The sequence below is a fragment of the Corvus brachyrhynchos genome, unplaced genomic scaffold (assembly GCF_000691975.1).
Source record: "Corvus brachyrhynchos isolate BGI_N302 unplaced genomic scaffold, ASM69197v1 scaffold106, whole genome shotgun sequence".
NCBI classification, from domain to species: Eukaryota; Metazoa; Chordata; class Aves; order Passeriformes; family Corvidae; genus Corvus; species Corvus brachyrhynchos.
The window spans coordinates 997,382-1,003,420 of record NW_008238834.1 but is presented as its reverse complement, the minus strand read 5'-3'; the positions used below and the strand labels follow the sequence as shown (position 1 = coordinate 1,003,420).

At 43.8% G+C, this 6,039-nt stretch overlaps 1 long non-coding RNA gene across 1 annotated transcript; it reads right to left on the bottom strand.

The window, feature by feature from the left end:
* Positions 1-750: 750 nt before the first annotated feature.
* On the bottom strand, positions 751-4,618 carry LOC108447659. The gene is made up of 2 exons (XR_001863326.1): positions 4,555-4,618; positions 751-1,888 (listed from the first exon to the last, which is right to left on the bottom strand). It is a non-coding gene; the product is annotated as an uncharacterized LOC108447659 (long non-coding RNA).
* Positions 4,619-6,039: the final 1,421 nt, after the last annotated feature.

The window sequence follows — 6,039 nt, the reverse complement described above, 5'->3', positions numbered from 1 at the left end:
CCACCAAAAAATCCACAACAAAAAACAGCTTATTACCTAAAAAAATGGTCACATATATAAAATTACTTATTCTTTTAATGTAAGTGGGATGCTATTCTTCTTCCCAATAGTTTTCTACTGGGTGGAATTTTATTTCACTGAAAAATTTTGAGCATCACAAGAACTGTTAATAAAACATATATAGATCTGCTGAGGTTTTCAAGTTAAAATACATCTGAGAGGGTCAATCTTAAAAGAAAAATAGCAAAACAAACATAAACCAAACTAATATATTCATTTTTAATTTTTAAAAAAAGAAGAAACTATGGTAAATTACAGTTTATTTAAAGACAATATTACAACAGAATATGCAAAAAATTCAAAGACATTTTTAGTGAAAATTCTCAATTAAAAAGACAACCTTTTGGTCAATTTGTCAATTAGAATGACTGTTGACAGTGTGTATAAGTGAAAAAGGCTTGTATATATGTGTATGTCTGAGTCTTAAACATATTGCTGCTCATTATTTCTATTTTCACTTGTAGATCCCAGGCAGCCAGAATGGGGAGACAGTGGGCAAAGGAAAGCTGGGACCCCATCCCAGTCCCAGGGCTGTGAGGGAGAGGGACAATGGAGACTAAAAAAGAAAATGTTGCATTGGGCAATTAATTACCAGTTTTTAAAGTAAACCAAATGTCGTATAATCACCAGCTAATTTAGATATTTGTGCAGTTGATTGAAAATATGCAAAGAAAGCAGCATTATTGAAAATTATTTTTAAATGTTTGGAATTTATTAGAGTCGACTATGGAAAAGAGATAATTAAGGATGCTAAATATAATTAATGTGTTGAGTTATAAAAAGCACTACTTAGGTTAGGGGTTTTCCAGCAGTTAGAGAGATGGCTGACACTGTAATGACAACTTTACATTTAAATATGTTTGTGGTTCACATAAATATGTATTGAAAAATAATTTCTCAGTTGGTGCATAAAGAATATACCTCCATCTTCATATACAAAAACACTTATACACGAGCAAGTATAGGGGAGAGATGAGGCTGTGGCAGAGAAGAAAGTCCAAACTGCTGCATGGTATGGATTTCCCTTGTCTTCAGCATGTGCAGATTCCCTACTTGAGCAGGCAAGGTGAGGTGTTAATTTCTGGAGGGGTTAAATGTTGGGGTTTAAATAAAGTTGATCCACAAACAATGCAAAACAAGGTGAGATCAGCTGAAGAAAACCAAGGCACACTTTGCTGGTTTTTTTGAATAATCTAAGACTGCAGCCTTTTCACTTTGATCCTCTTGAGGGAATCTAGCTCATGATTTTTGATCCCTCAAGGTTTACAGCCCTAGGGGCAGGGAGGCATCCTCTAGCAAGAGGAGGTCCAGTTTAATGGCAGGTTGAAGCAAGATGGCAAAAGCCTTCTTGCAAAGAGGTGCGTTTTGTTTCTGTGCCTGCCACTGTAAGGAATGTTTGGGTTTCGTATCTTCTGTCAGCTTTACCTGTGCATTCAAACCCCAGCGTAACCAAAGTGGAAAGCTGAAACACAGGGATATGGAGGAGGTGGGGCGCTGGGAAGGGCCAGCTCATGCTGCAGGGAGCTAACATCAGTCCCAAGGGATCTACAGCAGTTTAACTGCAAAATCCCTTTGAAGAGCCAATACCAGGATGTGCTGCAGGGAGCCATGAAGTGTGGGTGCTGTGGGCCACTCATACCCAGGGCATCAGCCTAAGGAGTGGTCCAGGCATTCAGACACAGAGCAGAAAGACATCCAAACTGACTGACAGACTGTATCAAACCATCCTACGCAGCACCAGACACTGTGGACCTTCCAGAAGGCTGTGAAGCTCAGCTGAAGGTACTGCTGCAGGTACAAACAGCTGCAGGCTGGGCTTCCACATCGGCTGTTGGCATAACAAACATTAAAAAAACCCAATTTTAAAAATGCCCAAAGAATTACAAGTTTTAGAATTGTATGGAAAGGCCAGACTTCTCTGACTAGGAGCCTGAGATTTAGCACAAAGAGACTTGGGCACTCAGTGATTTCCAGTAGGTTGTAGATGCTTGAAACTCTGTGCCACCATTTAAACTGGCACTTAACACCTAAATCTATCAAAACATGGAGTTTGCCATCAGGTACAGTGAGATGTTGTACTTCACCCAGCAGGAGGATGAGGCTTGCCAGATCCCCCTGCACTGTGCTATTTGGTCTTTGTGCTCATCAATCCTCAGGAAAAGTAAATTCAGACTGTGCAAGGGAAAGGAAAACACAGATGGCGAGCTGGAGTCTGTAGAAGGAAATTCATAGAATCATAGGATGGCCTGAGTTGGAAGGGACCTTAGAGACCATCTTGTTCCAACCCCCCCTCCCATGGGGCAGGGACACCTTCCACTAGACTAGGGTGCTCCAAGCACTGTTCATCCTGGCCTTGAACACTTCCAGGGATGGGGCATCCACAGCTTCTCTGGGCAACCTGCTCCTGTGGCTCACCACCCTCACAGTAAACAATTTCTTCCTAACACCTAATCTAAACCTACTCTCTCTCATCGTGAAGCCTTCCCCCCTTGTCCTGTCACTCCAGGCCCTTGTAAACAGCTTCTCTCCATCTTTCCTGTAGGCTGCTTCATTCTTCTCTGAAGGAAAAATTATAGTATTACAAACATTATTTCCACAAATCAAGTCAGATAAAAGAAAAAAGTCTTATTTCTGTGTAGACTTAGGACTGTGTTTCTTTGGGTTTTGGTTTTTTGTGTTTTAAGACCCTTACTGGATCTTTGCTGTTGTCTGAGTGGCTGCTGCACATGAAGAGCCTCCCTCATGTTTAAGATAAGCACTTAGCCTGCTGGAGAACGAAAGCAGTCCTGGTGAGACTTGTGTAACCTTGACAAACTGGAACCAATCCCTCCTGTAATGGCTTTCCCAACTTTTGCTTTTGTTTTTCTCCAAGCCAAGGAGTACGTCTGAAACCAATAATGCACAGCTCCCCTCCATGGGTATTTCATTACTACCTTTAAAACTAGAGCTTACAATCACTATTTGGAAGTCAAGTTTCCTTTTCCCTGGTGCTTTAAATGTGAATTTGAGGCCATAACTTAGCATGGGCTTTAAATGAACTTGAGAATACTCGATGCTCTGTGTTCAGTTTCAACGAACACAATCTAAATTACTGAGGACAGAAAGTTCTTCGAGTTGATGTTTTCCACAGACATCTGAGATTTAAATACTACTAAAAGCCACTCATTGCATAAACCTTCATTGATTACAGCAGCATTCAGTGCCTGTTGTCTGCTCCCGAGCACTGCTGCTCAACTCCCTGATTTAGAATATCTTTGCACGGGCGTAGTGGCAGAAATCCATCTGACACCCCAAAATGAGTTGAATATTGTGGTCATTTCTTACTAAGCTGTGAAACTGCTCCCTCCCTCTCCCTGCTCTCTAAGATCCCAGGAAATATTATTTTCTGAGGTGTGAGCAAATGTAGAGCTGAGGCTGGAGAGCTCAGTGTCACCTGTCTTCTTTAGATGTCATTTTCCCTCCTTGCAAACAGGGTGTCTCAAGGAGACAGACAATGCTTACCTGTCTTTCTGTGTGGTAGGGTTCTCATGAAAGGAAAACATATCGCTAAAAGATTATTATTACTAATGGTAGATAATGCTATGGAAAGGAAGAAGATCAAACTCCCAGATACATGTTGCCTGGTTTTAGGGCTTAAATGGGAAAGAAGAGACCTTCTGAGGGTTTCATTATACTCAGCTTATTCTCCAGTTGCAGTCACATTCTTAATTAGGGTCCTGGTACTTGGCAGAGAAAATACTTTTTCCAGAAACAGTGTTTCCCCCACTAGAATCTAATAAGATTCTGTTTTGGGAATAAAACACAGAGAACTAAGGGGTGTTCTCTCAAGAGGCCAGCTCTTGGATTGCTGCTGAGATGCCCAGGGAAGCAGCAAGCACTGCTGAAGCCCAGGGTGTGAGGACAACACAGTGAGCAGCTGCCAGCCCTGACCATGGCCTCCTTTCACCTGCCAGGTCTCCAGGACCCAGGAGCACCTGGAGGGCTCCGCTTTCCACGTGCCATTCCACTAGCAGAAGACATTTGCCCCACACTGCTCTTCAGCAGTGGGTTGTGTGGTGGGATTTCTCCGGGTGCAGAGCCAAGCTTTGCTTGGGGGCTGTCATCCCCCTGAAAGCAACACCAGCAGCCCTCCTTTGGGGGAGGCCACGGGACCTGAAAGTGCAAACCTCAAACTTCACGCTGTTCTTTTTCCCACAGAAGTGAGGAGGAGCATCTGCACTGAGGGGAGAGCAAATGGGCACTGGCAGGACCCCACAAACCACCCACATGCGCACACGCACACTTGACTGCTGTGCTTTCCCAGGTCATAAACTTGTGTTTTTGCAGGCAAGTGGGGGACTGAGCTCAGCTGTGCTTTCTGTACTCCCCTGGCTTTGCTTTTCGTCATGATCTCTGCTATGGTGTTACCCTTTCCTCTCCCACATCTGATCAGACTAAAAATAAGCCATAAAAAATCATGATGACTCCAGTTGGAAACAGAGTAAGTTATTGTACCTCTCTGGAGCAGCTGTTCCCCTCTGCCTGCAAACCCCAGCTGGCAACTGAGCCCCACGCAGCCCAGCTGTTCCCCTCTGCCTGCAAACCCCAGCTGGGGGTTTGCTCGCTCATTCCTCCCTGTGGGGTGGGGAAAGACAATTGGGAGAGTAAAAGTGAGAAAACTCATCAGTTGTGATAAAAGCAGTTCAGTAGGTAAAGCAAAAGGCACACACAAGCAAAGCAAAACAAGGAATTCATTCACCACTTCCTAGGGGCAGGCAGGTGTTCAGCCATCCCCAAGAAAACTGGGATCCATCACACCTAACAGTGACTTGGGAAGACAAACACCATCACCCTGAACTTCCCCCCCTTCCTGCCTCATCCCCTGGCTCTTACTGCTCAGCGTGATCCCATATGGGCTGGAATACCCTTCTGGTCAGCTGGGGCCAGCTGTCCTGGCTGTGTCCCCTCCCAGCTCCTTCTGCACACTCAGCCTCCTCACTGGTGGGGTGACATGAGGAGCAGAAAAAACCTTAATTTTGTGTAAGCATTGCTCAGCAATGGCTAAAACACCCTTGAACTATCAACCTGTTACAGCACAAATCCAAGCCATAGCCCCTTACCAGCTACTGTGAAGAAAATTAACTCTACCCCATCCAAAACCATCACAGGAATTCATCAGACTGAAGTGAAAACCTTGGAAGGTGGGGAGGGGAGCTGCCATGAAGCTCAGTGCCAAAGGGATGTGGCAGAAGGTCACACAGACATACCTGCACCTTGGCTAGGGCTGGGGGTAGCTGGGTGTTGAATTGATAGATGCCCTGGGGTTTTTAAACCTGCCCAGCTCCATCCAAGATAGGTGTCAGACATATACCTCTGGCTTCCTAATTAAGGGAAAAGTCACAAGCAAGGCAGAGTCAATCTTTCAGAAGAAGTTTCCCTCTTCTGTAGTTGTTTCTGTCAAAGGGAATGATTAGGTTGACTATAAATGATATTAATGTTGTCCTTAAAAAGTCATAAGGAAATCTGCTGTGAGCCAGCCTGCTGTTCCCCTGGAATACAGAAACGTGCCTGTTTGTTTCCCAAACAGTCATTTGCTGCAGACAAACAGAGTAAAAGGAAATATATGGCACCAAAGAGTGATTGAAAGAGTGGGAGAGCTGGGAAGCACTACTGGAGCAGCATAGCCAGGGCTCTCCTGCGGCCCCATGGCCAGTATCAGAGTACATGAAGTGGTTCTTGGATTTGTCATTGTTATGGAGCTGGTGAGGTTTAGAAGAACCACAAAAAAAATTTCAGTTTAGAAGTTATTTTGTTCCCATATCATATTAGCTGTATTTCCCTTTTGTCATTGTCATTTACAAGAATATTGACATATAAACCAATGTTTGTTTTGTTAAGCTCATTTTCTCTTCCTACCTATTTCCCCTCTGAAATCATGAGGTGAACTATTTGCAGAAACAATATATTTGATAAATAAACTCCTTTTCCTTTTCACAAATT